Below are 19281 nucleotides of genomic sequence, written 5' to 3' on the forward strand. Positions count from 1 at the left end.
TTTTTTCTTTTTTCTTTTCTTTTTTCTTTTCTTTTCTTTTCTTTTCTTTTCTCTTTTCTCTTCTTTTCTTTCTTTCCTTTCCTTTTCTCTTTTCTTTTTTCTTTCTTCCTCCCTCCCTCCCTCTTTCTTTCTTTCTTTCTTTCTTTCTTTCTTTCTTTCTTTCTTTCTTTCTTCTTTCCCTGCATGATATGAACCCTTTCTGCAGAGAATCTCAAGACTTTCATGAGCACCTCTTAGCAGTCAGAGATGTGCTATTCTGGCCTCAGGTCAGAGGCCTTAAGCCTGGCCCCAGTCTGACCACCTGTAAGTCACTTCATTCCACACTGTGTGTTGGGAGCCAGTAATCTCCCCCCAAGACTGCTTCTGCACCAGGAGCCCAGCGGGACCACAAGTTTGTCTATGGGCTTACCTCCTTGCCTTTCTGTCCTGGTCTTCTCTCTGGAAATGCTCCCTTTGTTTTTCCATGCCACAATGTCTTTTCAGACTTCTGTCTACTTCATATTTAATTTCCATGATGTGTTTAGTAGAGGTGGAGTGTGGGAGCACAAAATCTGAATTTATGATCTTTACCTGATTGAACATATAAATGTTCTTTGAATTTACTAGTCATGTCATTGATCCCTTTTTTTTCCTATTGAGTTTAATTTGCTATTTTGTGTGTGTATGTGTAAGTATTTGAAGGTGTACTTTCTACATTAAAATTAGTAAGGTTTCCTTCATTAAATGTGCTTTATTTTTTATATCTCATTTTATGTAAAGACATATGGCTTATTTTTTTAATGATTTTTAATACTGTCAGATTCTACAACTTTCACCTTTTTGGTTTCTTAAGTTCATGATATGGATGGGGAAACTTATCATTAGCAGAAAATTAAAAATTAAAAATTACCTAACCCTTTTTCCAGGCTTTTGTTTATTTGTTTAAATATCTATTGCCTCTGAAATTTATTTGATGAATGAAGTGACATAGGGCTCTAATTCTCCCCACAAGGACTTAAGGGTATACCAGTATCATTTATGAAGAATCTCTGTTTCCTTCCCTTTATTTAAATTATCATTTCCCCACATAGTGAATTCACAAATATACTGGTATATTTCAGACATTATTATCTTATATTGATCTGTCTTTGCATTATCACTATGCGGTTTTAATTCATATATTATGACACATTTAAATATTTGGAAAAAGTATCAGTCTTTTGTTGTTTTCTTCATCTTTTTTTTTTCTTCTGACTAGTTCCACAGTATTGGCCTTTTAAATTAGCTTTTTAGGTTTAAATTATTACTTTTTATATTTTCCTTCAAATTATTTTAGGAAATTTATGGGAATCTGAATACATTTACATATCAGTGTATAGACTTGAGTATTCTTATAAATAAAGATTATGTATTTAAATGGTCCTTTATGTCATTCCATAAAGGCTCTAGATAATTCTGATGAGTTAAGCATTAATTATGTAATGATATTTTTCATTATGAGGTTTTTGTTTCTTATTTTACATTTTTAAAGAGGTATTATTTCTATATAAGACAACTTTTAATTTTTTTAATTGTTTTTAATATTTATTTTTTTTTAATTTTTTAACGCTTATTTATTTTTGAGACAGAAAGAGCATGAACAGGGGAGGGGCAGAGAGAGAGGGAGACAGAATCTGAAACAGGCTCCAGGCTCTGAGTAGTCAGCACAGAGCCCGACGTGGGGCTCGAACTCACGGACCGCGAGATCTGACCTGAGTCGAAGTTGGACGCTTAACTGACTGAGCCACCCAGGCGCCCCTAATATTTATTTTTAAGAGAGAGAGAGAGAGAGAGAGAGAGAGAGAGAAACATAGCATGAGTGGGGGAGGGGCAGAGAGAGAAGGAGACACAGAATCCAAATCAGGTTCCAGGCTCCAGGCTCTGAGCTGTCAACACAGAGCCTGACATGGGGCTCAAACCCACGAACTATAAGATCATGACCTGAGCTGTCAGATGCTTAACTGACTGAGCCACCCAGGAGCCCCTAATATTTATTTTTAAGAGAGAGAGAGAGAAAGAAATATAGCATGAGTGGGGGAGGGGCAGAGAGAGAAGGAGACACAGAATCCAAATCAGGTTCCAGGCTCCAGGCTCTGAGCTGTCAGCACAGAGCCTGACATGGGGCTCAAACCCACGAACTACAAGATCATGACCTGAGCTGTCAGATGCTTAACTGACTGAGCCACCCAGGCACCCCTACAACCATTGATTTTTATCACTCATTCTATACTCAACAATAATTACTTGCATCTTTTTTCATTAGTCCATGGTTTCTCCATAATAATTTGTATAATTTCAAAATGATTAAAAAATTCCCTATCTCCAAAACTTCCAAAAGCACCTTCCAGAAGTACTGTTCTACCACTCTTACTTCATTCTCTTACCCAATTTTATTTTCTGGTACTACTTGTCTGGTACTGATTGTATTGTCTAGTACTAAATCATGCTTGTTACCATAAACACTCATATCTTTATTTTTAATGTAATATAAATGTTTCAGGAATTTAGTTAAGCATCAGGTAGACTCTTGACTTTTGAAATTTATTAAATGCCTTTAATGCCTGTTGAGATGACTATCCTAATTGTACTAATATCACATGATCCTTAACAGTTTTTAATTGAACCTCAATTGGTAATGGTATGTTACTCTATTACTGGATTCAGTATGCTGGCAGTTTAGTTTTTTGTTTGTTATGCAAAAATGAGATTGGGCTACAGCTTTCTACTTTTGTATTATATTTGGCAGGCGTTGGTCTTTCAGAGAATATACGGTTTCAAATGTTATTTCTGCTGCCCTCTTTAGACACTGACTTTAGTTTTTAAAATAGCTTTATTTAGAATGGGAAGATGCAGTTTATGCAGTTTAGATCTACTATTTTAATTTTATAGTTATTCATGCAGTAATTCCCAATAAATATCAGATATGAGGAAGAAGGAAATTGCTGCATGGGTATACTTTATTTATTCAGTTATTCATTCAACAAAGATTTATTAAGAATCTTCCATATGCCAAGCACTGTCTAGGATCTGGGAATGAAATAAAGTAGTCTCTTCAGACAGGCAAAGTTTCTGTTTTCATGAAGCTTACATTCTAGTTGGGGGCAAAGATAGATATTAAACAGGTAAACTAATATCACTATTTACAATTTTTTTAACATTTATTTATTTTTGAGAGACAGAGAGAGACAGAGTACAAACAGAGGAGGGGCAGAGAGAAAGAGACACAGAATCCAAAGCAGGGTCCAGGTTCTGAGCTGTCAGCACAGAACCTGACACAGGGCTCAAACCCACCAAATGTGAGATCATGACCTGAGCCAAAGTCGGATGCTCAACTGGATGAGCCACCCAGGTGCCCCTAATATCACCATCTTAAATGGATTGTATTTATGTATAAGTTGTTAGAATAGAAAACATATCATGGAAAATGAGCAAAGGTGAAGAATGGAGAACATACCCATCCACGTCCAGGAGAGGGAGGCCTCCAGAGATGATATTTGAGCTAAAACATACAAGACACAAAACTAAATTACTCAAATGCTATTTTTATGAATATTTAAAGGACAAAGAAGGCACTTACAATGATCTCTCCTTACAATCTTTTGACATACACAGTAAATTTTAAGTTTCATTGGTGATAAATATAGGAAAGAAAGAAGGGGGAAAAAAACCTACTTTCTCATATAGGACACAAAGAAATGAATGTTTCTGGTATTTATGTCAGAATCTGTGCATGCAAAGAACAGAGTCCTTCAGAGAGATTCCCTTAGCAAAGTTTACACATATTTTAAGAATGCAGCTATGACTCAGTGTATTTAGGGACTTGATGCTGGATATTACTCCCACAGACAGTTTATGAGACGCAAGAAATTCTGTCTCACTATTTTGTATTCTTTCTGGGTTGGGACTGCACGTTAGCTTGACAACAAGCCCAATTCACCATCCTTGGCTCAGAATGAGTAATTTTAGATGTTCACAAAAGTAAGTGGTGTTGTGCCTGAACAATAGTAGCTTATATAATTGTTCAGGCATCATTGTGTAAAACAAGATACTCTTTAGTTTGCCCACTGCAGGTACCAAAATTATTTTCAAAAGCTTTTAGGAATACCCCAGTAAAGTTCTTTCTCTAAAAATAATAAAAATAAAAACGAAAATAATAACAACAACAACAACAATAATAATAATAATAATAAGTAATAGCAGTAAAAATAATTCTATATTTTAGGTTCTTTAAGAGAAATGCTTGTATTCTCTTAGTCATTTTTTAACCCTTTTGGCCTAGGAAATACCCAATATATTGTTTGATTTTTGGTTGATATGTATTAAATGAACAGAATCTTTTCTAAAATTTTTTAAATGTTTATTCTTGACACAGAGAGAAAGAGAGAGAGAGAGTAGGGGAGGGGCAGAGAGAGAGAGGGAGACACAGAATCTGAAGCAGGCTCCAGGCTCCAGTGTGTCAGCACAGAGCCTGACGCGGGGCTTGAATCCACGAACCATGAAATCATGACCTGAGCCAAAGTGGGCCGCTTAAAATGACTGAGCCACTCAGGCACCCTCAATGAACAAAATATTTTTAATTCAATGTTTAATGACAAATATTTGTTGAGAAATTACTGCACCCTGCAGAGGGAACTATGTTTAGTTTTCTGCCCACTAATCTAATGAATATGTATTCAAATTATAAATAAGCAAAATAGATCTACACAAAGGGAGGTATGGTTTCTAACTATCTATATTTTGTAACTAGAATAATATTGCTGCATTGGTGCTTTGTGAGTCAACCAACATTGGAAGAACATCTATTAGGCCTTGTTCTACTACAAAAAAGTCATTGCCCTCAAGTCACTTCCTCATATTCTGGTGGCATTACTATTTTATCTTTTGTTCATTCTGTATGGCTGTGGTCTTCCTTCCTTCCTTCCTTCTTTCCTTCCTTCCTTCCTTCCTTCCTTTCTTTTCTCTACCTCATTCTGTTTTTCTTTATGATGTTATGTTACTTTCAAAAATAGATGGAAGGCTTCCAGGAATCTGAGTTGAAGCAAACCAAATATGTCAATAATTGCAGAGATCTAATTTTCATTGCCAGCTACCACTCATAGTTGACTCTTGTAGATAAAGACGTATTTTGAGCAGAACGTACATTTACAACAGTTTTCCTATTGCTCTTTGGTGCTACTTCAGATTCTGTGGACACAAGAAATGCTACTAAATGGACAATTTATGCAAATCCTCAGAGTGAAACGAGATTTGCATATTCCATCTGTCAAAAGTTCTGATGGGAGAGATTCTGATAATCTTCCTGTCTGCAGCTTGAGAGGGTGAGAGGAAGTGAACACTATAGCTGAGAATTATCTTCTGAGCAAAGGTCACATGGAAGCCATGGCTTCCTTAGTCCATGACTTACTCTTATTGGTGTTTTTCTGGGGCCTGCTCTCATATTTCTAGCCAATTAAAGAGTTATCATTAAAGGTCCCCCCTTGTGACAGCCGTTTCATTATGATATTTCCAATTTCTACTCTACTATACATAGTTTTCAGAAGTACTAAATCCTCACTCTTATAATAAATTTTTGGTGGGTGATTAGAATATTAATAAAAGAGTTCAACTGTCCTAAAAATAGTTCCCACAAAATATCTGATTATCTTGACCCATAGCATCTCCATCAGCCAAACATCCTTCTACCCATTTCTGTCTTCTCTCTGTAAACAAATATTTGACTGCCTATCATGCACTGGACATTGTGTTGATAGTGCAAAGATCCCTGTGGAGTTGCTTATTCATTTATTTGTTACCCAAATCCAAATTTGTACTTATACATTTATGTACTTCTTAAATGAAATCTCTTCACTCTACCATGCTTACTAACATATTGTATTCTTCTGCAATTTGCTTCTTTGCTGTGAACTTGGAATTTTTTTTTTTACATTTATACTGGGCATTTACATATGAAGGCAATTTGTTTCACATTATCACTCACCATTACAGAAAACTACAACTCAAGATGCATTCACAAAAAAAGCCTTCTGGAACTACATCTGTTTTGGGTCTCTGAAAAGTGTGTTTGACATTGCAAACATGGCTTCCTTACATTTATTTTGAGAGGTAACTTGGTATAGTTGGTAAAACAGTGGGGTGAGTGTATGATGATTTAATTAGGTGTCATCCATTGATCTGCAAGCATCCTGAGGGAAGAGAAGCTACCTTATTAAAGGGCCTATATCCCCTGAATATGTACAGTGCTTACCAACATTTGTTGAATTGACTTATATTTAAGAAGACTGCTGCAAATTTCACAGGCTGTGTCTCATTCACTATAAAATCAACAAGCTGTCCAGGTCACCTGGGTGGCTCAGTTGGTTAAGTGTCTGACTCTTGGTTTCAGCTCAGGTCATGATCTCATGCCTTGTGGGATCCAGCCAGGCAATGGGCTCCGTGCTGATAGTGAGTAGCCTGCTTAGGATGCTCTGTCTCCCTCTCTCTCTGCCCCTTCCCCACTTGTGCCATCTCTCTCTCAAAATAAATAAACTTAAACAAAAATTAAGAAAACTGTCCTTGATGACCAGAGTTATTCCATTGCTCTCCTACCTAAGCTTGCTCCTAGTCTTCTAAATGCAGACCTTAAATTAAAGTGATTATGTTGGGGCGCCTGGGTGGCTTGGTCAGTTAAGCGTCCGACTTCGGCTCAGGTCATGATCTCACGGTCCGTGGGTTCGAGCCCTGCGTCGGGCTCTGTGCTGACAGCTCAGAGCCTGGAGCCTGTTTCGGATTCTGTGTCTCCCTCTCTTTCTGCCCCTCCCCTGTTCATGCTCTGTCCCTCTGTCTCAAAAATAAATAAACGTTAAAAAAAATTTAAAAAAAAATAAAATAAATAAAAAATAAAGTGATTATGTAAATAATCATAAGCGGTCATTCATTTGCTCCCTAAGCTAATACATATAATTAAAAGTAGGAGATTTAATAAAGTCAGTTGCATTCTCTTCATGCTTGAGTTTTCAGTGTTTCATTATTCCAATTTTATTTGAGTTGCCTTGCCCATGCTCATTCCTCAATGTTTTTGAGGAATCATGGAAACAAAGAACCAAAACTGAGGTTGGGGGGCTTAGGCGTAAAACTGCTCTCATACCCAAGAGTCCTAGACCCAGTGTAGAGGTCATTTCAGATGTGGAAAACACAGACTTGCCTTGAGTTACTGACTTTCCTCCGCCTTGATTCCCTTATAATCTTTTGGTGAGATTATATAAGTTCTTTTATATGGTAAGTTATACTTTGGAAAAAGTCCTCTCTTCATGCAAACAATCTTTCAAAGACAAAATTATTTTATCCCATTGCCTAACATGCTCCCACATACAAAAAAAAAAAAAAAAAAAAAAAAAGCCTCATTTTGGAAGCCCAAATATTAAACTACTTGGGCTCAGGTAGAAATTGGAGTTTGAAAAAAAAATGCAAATCAATACAACAAAAGTTCATACCAGCAAAAGAAATTAAAAAAGGAAAGGAAGGAAGGAAGGAAGGAAGGAAGGAAGGAAGGAAGGAAGAAAGAAAGAAAGAAAAAAAGAAAAGAAACCTCACCCTCACCATTTAACAAACTCATAACCGTTCAGGTTGAATTCAACGTCAGGTTAATTGCATTTTTGAATGCACGTCTGATTAGGAGAGATGCAAATTAGACTTTTTATTGTTCTGATTTTGTATCTGGGGAGTATTCTGTTGGATGAAAGAAGCTTCCATTTGATTTTAAAATTTTTGGAACTGTTCCGAAGCATCAGAATTGTTAGGTTTGTATATGCTACTCAACCTCCAGGCAGGAAACAGCATGAAATGAATGCTTAATATTCTAATGTCCTTAAATTACAGTCTTTACATAAAGCTGCTTCATTGAACTGGTAGATTTTTTTCATCATTTTATTAGACAAATTGGCTTACATTGAAAATATATAGTATATTAAGTGCACAGAGCTAAAATACTCAACTAGAGTTTGTACAATGATTATGAATATCCCAGTATCTAATTTAAACTGTTATCATTATAAATAAATCATTGAAATACCCAAACAACTCTTGTTTATTATTCAAATTGTTACTTTTCTGTGCACTTGCCACATTATTTATTCATTTAATAACTGGAACTTCTAAGCTCATGCATGTTTTTATGAACAATCATAAAATGTTGCTTTTGTGATACACAGAGCCAAAAATGTGTTTCAGGGTTACTGCCTCTCAAGAGCTAGTAGATCTTAATTACTAGTTGTGTGAAACAATGTCTTAGATATACAAGTTTTTTCTCAAAATCACCCTATATGTATTCAGTGATTCAGACTTCTAGCCAAGTGTTCTTATAAGAAGATGTAAATTAGTTTTTATGAACATTACGGGGGAAGAAACCGATCTATCTTTGCAGAAGGTCTATGTGATGAATAAAGCCTAGATGTGAGAAGAGTGTGCTGTGGCAATTTGTGTTTATTACATACACATTATTCCATCGAATATGCATTTATTTTTACTCATTGGATATGGACTAATTATCTACTAATAGCCAAGCACTGTTGTGGTCACATATATAATCACATTCAGATCTCAGAACAGCCCTATGAGAAAGATGCTATTATTTGCAACTAGGGGATGCAAAGTTTATGATTAAAAGAAACATCTACTTTGAGGTCAAATACACATAATTTTAAACTAGTTTTATCACTTATACTCCTTAATTTGGAAATAGCAGTCAACATCACCAAGTTATAGATTCTTACATGTAAAGAAATGAGAATGTTACCATTGATGGTGTGACAAAGATAAATTTCAAATAAAATTGTCTAACAAATGTAGAGCACTTTGTAGAATTTGACACACGTGGGAGGTTATCAACAAATGTTAGTGTCCTTTTTTCCTTCTCCCCACCCAGGGTAAATACCCTTTTTATTAATATTTTTAATGTTTGTTTATTTTTGAAGGAGAGAGAGAGAGACAGTGTGAGTGGGGGAGGGACAGAGAGAGAGGGAGACACAGAATCCAAAGCAGGCTCTAGGCTCTGAGCTGTCAGCACAGAGCCTGACGTGTGGCTTGAACTCACGAGCTGTGAAATCATGACCTGAGCCAAAGTCGGGTGCTTAACCGACTGAGACACCCAGGCACCCCTAGGGTAAATCTTCTAAAACAGATTGCAGTTTGCCCCAAATCACATGATGTATGGGTGGTAAATCTACAATTACAACTTTTTATTTCATGCTGAGTGCTTTATTCACGGAAATCAGCACCCCCCCACACCTAATTTAAGACCACTTTGTTTCATTTTTCAACATTTTAAATGTAAATATTTTGTATCCCTTCTGTCCTTTATTGAAATGATGGCAAAGCCAATGAATTGATAGCTTTTTCAGTAGAAATGTGTGTTTTAGAAATAAGGGAAATTTATATTTACCTGTCTCTTCCGCTGGTAGCAAATAGTGTTGAAATAAAATAATCCCATTAGTGTGCCATGTTTTTCATTGTTGATACCATAATATATCTTCAGACTGATGAGCTAATGAGTGTCATAGAGTTTACAATCTCACTGGGAAGACAGTTTGTATTCAAATAATAATGTGCACACAATAATAATACAAAGTTCCAAAGGAGAAGTTCCACAAGTGGAAATATATAGTGAGGTATGAATATGAATATATGACCAACATAATTTGGACTGAAGATTAGGGAGGACTTCCACTGGAAGAGAGTTTTGAAGTGGCTTCTTAAAGATAAGTAAGAAGTAAGTAGACAAACAGGGGAACTGGAGGAAAATGAGGCAGACGTCATGCAAGTGTAAAGACCTGGAAACAGGGATTAGTTTGTTAGGAAAAGAAATAAAAAGAGAACTGAAATAAGGCTGAAATGGTTGAAGCTGAAGCAGCAGTATTGAAAAGGTATGTGGGGAGGCCAGAGAGGTAGATGAGCAGGACGAAATCTCACAGAGCCTTCCTTGTAGGCTATGATGAGGAGTTATCCTGAAAGTATTTCATAGGCAGCAGATAAAGACTTTTAATCAAGGGGATAACTTCACTGCATTTTTTTTAATTGTGTTTTTAAGATACTTTTGGCTATTGTGTGGAGAAGGGTTCCAGAAGATGGTTGGAAGAAAGTCAGTTTGGAGTTCATAAGGTAGGCTAGGCACTAAAAATTGGTAACTTAGCATTGGTGGTGAAAAAGTGTGTGATCATGGAAAAAAGTGAACAGATCTGAGAGATTTGTAGGATGTTCTAGGGAAATTAAGGGAGCAGTACATTTTTTTTAATAAATTTTTTTTAACTTATATCCAAGTTAGTTAGCATATAGCACAATAATGATTCTAGGAGTAGGTTCCAATGATTCATCCCCTATATATAACAGCCAGTGCATGTCCTGACAAATGTCTTCCTTAATGCCCCTTACACATTTAGCCCATCCTCCCACCCACAACCCCGCCAGCAACCCTCAGTTTGTTCTTTGTATTTAAGAGTCTCTTATGTTTTATCCCCCTCCTTGTTTTTATATTATTTTTGCTTCCCTTCTCTTATGTTCATCTGTTTTTGTATTTTCAATTCCTCATATGAGTCAAGTCATATGATATTTGTCTTTCTTTGACAAATTTCACCTAGCATAATACCCTCTAGTTCTATCCACATAGTTGCAAATAGCAATATTTCATTCTTTTTGATTGCCGAGTAATACCCCATTATAAATATATATACCACATCTTCTTTATCCATTCATCCACGGATGGACACTTGGGCTGTTTCCATACTTTGGCTATTGTTGATAGTGCTACTATTGGGGTGCATGTGCCACTTCAAAACAGCACACTTGTATCCCTTGAATAAATACCTAGTCGTGCATTTGCTGGGTCGTAGGGTAGGTCTGTTCTTGTTTCTTTTTTTTAAATTTTTTTAACGTTTATTTATTTTTGAGACAGAGAGAGACAGAGCATGAACCGGGGAGGGTCAGAGAGAGAGGGAGACACAGAATCTGAAACAGGTTCCTGGCTCTGAGCGGTCAGCACAGAGCCCAACGCAGGGCTCGAACTCACGGACCGTGAGATCATGACCTGAGCCGAAGTCGGACACTTAACCGACCGAGCCACCCAGGCACCCCTATTTTTGTTTTTTTTTTTGAAGAACCTCCATACTGTTTTCCAGGTAATGCATTTGCTTACCTTCTTCCATCTGATTAATCTCCAATCCGTCTCCTATTGGAAATCATGGTGGGCTCCCTAGGTGGTGCACTTGGTTAAGCCATGATCTTCTGTTCAGTTCATGATGTCACAGTTTGTGGGTTCGAGCCCCACATTGGGCTCTGTGCTGATAGCTCAGAGCCTGGAGCCTGCTTCGGATTGTGTCTCTTCTCTCTCTGCCATTCCTCTGCTTTCTGTCTCTGTCTCTGTCTCTCTCTCAAAAATAAATATTAAAACAAAAAGAAAGAAATCATGGTAAATTGCTCACTTGACTTATGTACCTTAATAAATTCAGTCTTAGAGTCATTGGAATGTTCACCACAGTTGTGCATATTTGTAAAAATGTGCAAATAACTTAACTATGAAAATGCATGTGTATACATGTAATGATATAGTGTGGGAACATTGAAATTTTTATCAGAACAATATAATGACATAGGAAAACGTGCAAGTTATATTCTTAAGTGAATATACAATTTGTGAAAAGAGTACTTGAAATACAGTCCCTCCCTGTTTTTTATCCTCCCCCCACCTCGACACATATTGAAAGGAAAGAAAACTGGAAACATATACCGACATTGTGATGGTAGCTTTTTGGTGGTGAGTGGTGAGCTTCAAGTATTTGATGATGATAACAAATTGGTTGTTGCAGTGTGCTTATGAACAAATTTAATTTTCACAGAGCCCCCAAAAAAGCAAATCAGAAATAAAATGTGAACTTCAAAGTTTTTCTTGCTCAGTTAATTATTGCTCCTACAGGAGGTGATTGTGAGTACTACCTTCAATTAATCTGGAAAACATTTTAAAACATGTACAATACCTGAATAAGTGTATACAGTTTTTTCCTATATAATTAGATGTCTAATTATTGAACAATTTTCAAAAGGCATCGGCTCACACTTTGGATCACTTACATTTCATGGTTGAAAATACAAGTCTATCAATGCCTACAACCATGCCATTCATCTTCATTATTGTCAGCATTGTTCTATTATTTTGATGCATGAAGGTGCCATGCCCCTGGCTAGTGTGGGAACCTCCATGCATGAATATCAGATCCCAGAGCTTCAATCGTCATTGCATAATAGCATTCTTACCCTTGAACTGATTTAATATCCACTTACCGGCCTGAAAAGGAGGGCATGAGAGGCCATTTTTGCAGTTTTTCTGAATGCCTCTGAAAACACAAGCTCCAAATCTGTTATGTGTGTGCTGTACAGTATTTTATACTTTTCAAAGTATCTCTTCACTCATTTATTCAACATAATTTTTAAAGCATAAATGTGGTGACAGATTCCATGTTTGACAATGGGGTTACAATGTGGCATCATGCTCTCACAAGCTTTTCTTAATTGATATCCATGGGACAAACAGGGAAAGCATTGGTAACTCTCATTTTACAGATGAAGAAACAGACATCTAGGGAAATTTTCCAACCTGTCCAAGGACACACATGGAAATAAATTATCCTGATTCTCCATATTCTACGTTCTCTATTCCATCTCACATCTTAACCACGTATTGATTTAATGTATTACAATCCATTAGCTCTGGATAACCTTGCTCACCAGAGAATAGTAAAAACATGAACTGGGGACATTAAAATTCAGGAGGAATGGAATACTATTCTAAAACTCCAAATCCTTTACCTGATGGTCACAGAAAAAAACCACTATTTTTTTTTTAGAATACTGAAGAAAAATCATACTGATGATTAAGCAAAATACAGAGATTTCAAAGGATAAATAGAGTGGAGTATATGATAGCAAACCTCAAAGAGAAGATTGGGCTATATTCTGTTGAGAGAAGTTAACAGATTCTCAAGGTAATAAGGTAAAAGCCAATGTTGCTGAATTTATTACATAGTTACAGAGAAATTGATTCTTATTCCTATGTCCACCCAGTCCATTATAGAGAGTATACTTATCATCACTCCCCATATGTAACACAGCTCTGGCTATTTGGCAGGGATGTATAAATGTCTGATAAATTCAAGCAAGAGTAAGAGCAAGTGAGGGAGAATGGATGACAGAAGAAAAATGTTGATTCTAAGAACATTTTGTCAGCCTGGGAAATGAATACAGGTTAGTGAGTCCTAACGTACCCCCCAATTCATTTCTCCTGTGATCTAAGCACAGTCCTTCAGCACCTCCCATTTATCATGATGTCTGTCTCAGCTGCCAGAAGCAGAAGTGGACATTTCTTGCTGCCAATGACTTTCCAAAGAAAAGAGCACACCCCCAAACAGCATTGGAGTCTAGAAGATCTGGCACTAACTTTATTTTTTTCAACGTTTTTTTTTTATTTATTTATTTTTGGGACAGAGAGAGACAGAGCATGAACGGGGGAGGGGCAGAGAGAGAGGGAGACACAGAATCGGAAACAGGCTCCAGGCTCCGAGCCATCAGCCCAGAGCCTGACGCGGGGCTCGAACTCATGGACCACGAGATCGTGACCTGGCTGAAGTCGGACGCTTAACCGACTGCGCCACCCAGGCACCCCTCTGGCACTAACTTTAAACAGTGATTAAAGGTGATTATCCACTACTAATAGAAAAAATTGCTGAAGTCTGTATTGAGGATTGAAACTGGAGAAGATGACAAAGGTCTTCTACTGAGTAGTAACCAATTTGTGTCCCAGCCCAACCTAGCCCTTCATGCTATAGATATTTTTTATTTGACTGCTTCTTTCTTGAGAGTCCTAGATTCCCCATTTGTCATTTAATCACTATGCTTGCATATAAAAGCATACCCTCTCTGAAGAAGATTGCTAAATCACTTATGTCCCGATAACCCCATTTGTAAGTTGAAAAACGTGTGAATTGAAAATGGATTGAATATACCTAACCTACCATACATCATAGCTTAGCCTAGCTTGACTTAAACTTGCTCAGAACGTTTACATTAGCCTACAGTTGGGTAAAATAATCTAACACAAAACCTACTTTATAATAAAGTGTTGAACATCTCATGTATTAAATACTATACTGAAAATGAAAAACAGGATGGTTGTATGGATACAGAATGGTTATAAATTGGCCGTTTACCCTCATGAGCATGTGGCTGACTGAGACCTGCCCAGAATCGCCAGAGGGTATAGTATAGCATATTGCTATCCCAGGAAAAGACTAAAATTCAATACTAGAAATATAGTTTCTACTGAATACATATCACTTTCACACCATAATAACTTCAATCATCAGAAGTTGAGCTATAGTAAGTTGGACACGATCTGTATTTGCTTTAGCATCTCTGTCTCTCATCAATTATTGAGATAATTCATGTAAAATGTTAGGTAGGGCTTTCAAACAACTAGTGCTTAAAACTTTTTACCCATTCAACATATACTTTATAAGTGAATGTTACATTGTTTTATATACTGAAAATAAAAATTCGACTGAAATGTGTTCTCCAGTATTGAGGAAGCCATGGTCTAAGAGTCTATGGTTGTACTTTGTCTCTGAAAATCTTTCTAGATATAAACTTCTATGGTTCTATGCAGTTTTAGGAATCAGGAGAAAAGTTGGGGTGCCTGGGTGGCTCAGTCAGTTGAGTATTGGACTCTTAATCTCGGCTCAGGTCATGATCTCACAGTTCATGAGTCAGAGTCCCACATCCAGCTCTGTGCTGATAATGCAGAACCTCTTTGGGATTCTGTATCCTTCTTTCTACCCTTCCCTTGCACATGTGTGTGCTCACTCTCTCTCTCTCTCTCTCTCTCTCTCAGAATAAATAAACCTAAGTTTATTTAAGTAAGTAGAAATGTTAAGCATTTCTTTTAAAGCTTGACATGAATTTGTTTCCATGTAAGACATTGTCAAATCAATTGGCAAAGGATAAACCAGTAAGAACTGGTACATAACTGATTAAATACTCTAATCACTGCAGAATAAAATAAAATATCTCAAATTACTTCCAAAGGAATATAATACCATCTACTATTTGCTACTAATATATATTGTAGAATCAAGTCCCATTTTTCTCTCCTGGGTGTCATTTATTTTCCATGTATATTTATTTAGAGGCAGAGAGAGAGCACGAGTGGTGGAGGGGCACAGAGAGGGAGAGAGAGAATCTCAATCAGGATCCACACTGTCAGCTCAGAGCCAGACATGGGGCTCAAACTCACGAACCGTGAGGTCATGACCTGAACCAAAATCAAGAGGTGGACACACAACCAACCAAACCACCCAAGTGCCTCTCTCCTGGATGTCTGGTTATGAGTCCTACCGAGCTCAGCACCCTTTCCTAATATCTCATACCCAGTATTTATTTAATAATGTTCTTATTCCTCTTTGCCATTTAGGAAAACTTAAGAATCATTATTGAGTCAAGTTATTTCCAACCCTAGGAAACCATCTCATACTACCCTCAACAAAGTCATGCTCTCTGACTCTCCCCCACAAGTCTGTACAAGTCTGTCTATAAAAATTCAAAGTCCTTATATTAAAATGTGTATTTATACATCCTATTCATTCTATAAGCTAGTATAATCTTAAATGATAATGATTCCCACATATTCCCATGTACTTGCAACATGCTAAATACAAGTCTAAACTCTCTCTCATGTATATATATGCCAAACACAAACACATATATATACATCTATACACATACATCTGGAAAAATATATATATATTATAACCCCCAGACTATATATATATACTATATGTATATAGTATATATTATGTAGTATATATTATATATACTATATAGTATATATATATATATATATATATATATATATATATATGTATGTTAAATATATAATTGTCTCTTTTATATATGATTTTACAATCATATACACACATATGGCTAATTAAGTATAATATGTGTAATCATGTAATATAGAAAATCATATATGTGGATAACCATATACAGATATACACAGATAATGTAAGTAAAATTACCCTTATCTTACAAATGAAGAACTAAAACTAAATTACTTCACATATTTAAATGAGGAGCTAATAACTAAATTAACAGAGATGATGAATAATTTATCCTTAGTCACAATGGCAGAGGAAATGGCAAAACCAGAATGTAAACTTAGGCTTCTGCCTCCTAGGTTTTAGACCTATGTCACTCTACCTCTCATAGGTATTGTATCCTGTCTATTGTTGATTAATCAGTGTCTACCACTGTCTGACCTAGAATAAAATAATCAATATGTATGTGTTGAATGAATATCATCATGTGAATTTTCATACTCCATGGGTCCAATTTCATATGGCTGAATCTTAATCAAATGGTTTTCTTGTGAATTGGTTTAATACGGACTTTCACTGAAAATAAATTATTTAGTGGTAATTTATATTTAATTGGTTTCAGTGCTGTTTTCAGATAAAGTCAAGGTGTTTATGCTCCAGTGGGCTCCAATTTGCACTAATATTTCAATATTAAAATACTATTTTTATTCTCATTGGTAATAATTTACTTTCCACAATTTTTCCTGTTTGTTTAGTACATTTTCTTCAAAAGTGTGCCTTTTCTGAATTCAAAGACTCATTTCTGTTGTAGAAGTTTGTCATAAGTCTTATGCTATCCTGCCTACTCTGGCCCTCTCATACGTTGTTACTCATTTTTAATTAAGTAGTTGCCTATCCTATCCTTCTGAAGCCTATAAGCAGTTCTGTGTGTGTAGAGTGGCCTGGCTTTCTCTCAGGTCACACTTGGTGTCTGGTATAATCTTCTTCCATCTTTATATGTGCAAAACTTAGTCTGTTTTCTGGGTAGCTGGTTGTCAGGCTTAAAATATAGCTTTCCTGGATCAGAGAAACATCTTGTCTAACGTTTGTGTGATCCAATTACCGTGCATGAGGGACAGTGCGAATCCACTTGGGATCTTCCTTGCCTAGACGATGCTCAGAACTACAACTCCCAAAATGCACCATTCCCATGAATTCCTGTCTCAGACTCAGCCCACTGTGTCTTTCACATTTCATAAAGCAACCAGGATATTATAAAATGGGGTTGTTGGTCATGGAAAGGAAATCGAGCAAGTTGGGCCACGGCTTCCTTCCTTCTCATTAGAACTTGGAAGTGATACAATTCTCTTAACCACTTTTCTCCCTGGACCCACTACTGTCCTTAAAGCCCCGTCTAGTAATTTGGTGACTAGAAGATCATTCCAGTGACCTCTGATATTCCTCACTTCCATTTCTGATGCTGTGCTCATTTGTTCACTTCTGTCACATGAATGCATCGACCAGTTGAAGGTAAGCAGACATCTCTCAGGCATGAAATGCTCAGGCATTTCATCTAATCTAGGAGATTAATCAGTCAATCAATCAATTATTCTTTCATCTAATCTAGAAGATCATATTGTCTTTTTCTCTGAGCCATCATTTCCTTATGATGGTGTATGGAATTTCATGAATTCCTCCTCATTTTGTAGCCTCCTAAAAATGACCCATCCCTCAATTGTATGTTGGGTCCCAGAATGTCAGTTACAGAAGTACGTTGGTCTTCTGATACCAATTTCCTTTTCCCTTATTTTCAAGGATTTTTTTCGGGGGGGTGGGTGGGTGTTGGGTGTGCTTTTGTATACTTGATTGAAGGAGAAGAGATACATCTAGATGAATAATTTTTTACCAATGGACCCTGGATGCAGATTCCCGTTATCCTGTTTGCTTGCAGGGGGGTGAGGTGGAGGAGAAAACTGCAGTCTTCCCCTTTCTGGCTGCCCCTGGACTTGTAGAGCTCAAGTTATAGAGAACCAAACAGATAAAGATTTAAAGCATTATCTGTATCCACTTCATCCTATAATGTCTTTTGTGAGGCTTGCATAGTCTTTAAGCAGGAGTAACTGCCAGCATCACTAAAGGTACTTTCTCTCCTAACATTGATTGAATATTGAAAAATCTAACACAATGTAGGGAAAAGGTCTTCGCTGTTGATAATTTTCTTTTTGCTAAATCTGCATTGTCTTGCCAGTGAGTAGAAAATCACCTCACATTTAGAATGGGCTGCTCGCAACTTTTGCATGTAATATTATATTCTAGAGTTTGTTGGCTTCTCCCCCACCTCAATTTTTCTCAGTTACTGTTTTGAGAAGGTTGAATGAATGTTTTCAGAATCATCTTGCAAGAGTCAATTTGAAGCTTGCAGTGCCTCAAAATAGTTTTAAGTTCATAAAATATCTTACTGCTTAATCGGGAAAAACAGTAAATTTTCTAATATTTCTCTTAAATGATCTAATATTTTGATAATGTAATTCAGGAGAATATTTCCTCTCTCAGGAACTCTCATTATCTTTCTTGTAACCAACAGTCCATGCTATCTCATCATCTCATTTAGAAATTAATAGATAATTGATGGTACAATAGAAATTGTGAAGTTATTGAATTGTGTTGGTTTGACTAACAAGACTCATATGTAATAGCTGATATCTCCCATTTAAATGCCTTAGCTGGCTGATTTTGGAAATCAGTAAAGTAACTTTATTAAATCAGGTCTTTAAATTTAGGCATAAAATATGCTTCTGTAAAGTTATAAAAACTTAGAAATCCTATTAATACTTGACATTATTTTAAACAAAAAATGTTTTAGGTAATACCAAACTTTTGCAATTTAGAAAGTAACAAAGTGATTCAGGTTTGCAATTCTGAGAACTAAATCATGAAGAAATATGTCTGGATGTGTTTGAGTATCTTTTATAAACAAACAACCAAAAAGCAAAAGGCAAATAGGTATGTAGCCACAACCTCTTTCTATCAAATATTGTTAAATATGTCTGTTTTTAAAATTAGTTTAAAAATAGTTGCACAGGGCATCTGGGTGACTTGGTCTGGTTAGCCTCTGACTCTTGCCATCAGCTCAGGTCATGATCTCACAGTCATGAGATAGAGCCCCGCATTGGGCTTCAAGGTAGCACGGAGCCTGTCCCATTTTATCTCTCCCTCCCTGACTCATACTGTCTTACTCTCTCAAAAATAATAAAAAGGGGCATCTGGATGGCTCAATTGGTTGAGCATCGGACTGCAGCTCTGTCATGATCTCATGGTTGGTGGGTTTGAGCCCCAGATCAGACTCATTGCTGTCAGCGCAGAGCCCTCTTCAGATCCTCTGTCCCCCTCTCTCTCT

Source organism: Panthera leo, chromosome E2 (genome assembly GCF_018350215.1).
Source record: "Panthera leo isolate Ple1 chromosome E2, P.leo_Ple1_pat1.1, whole genome shotgun sequence".
NCBI lineage: Eukaryota > Metazoa > Chordata > Mammalia > Carnivora > Felidae > Panthera > Panthera leo.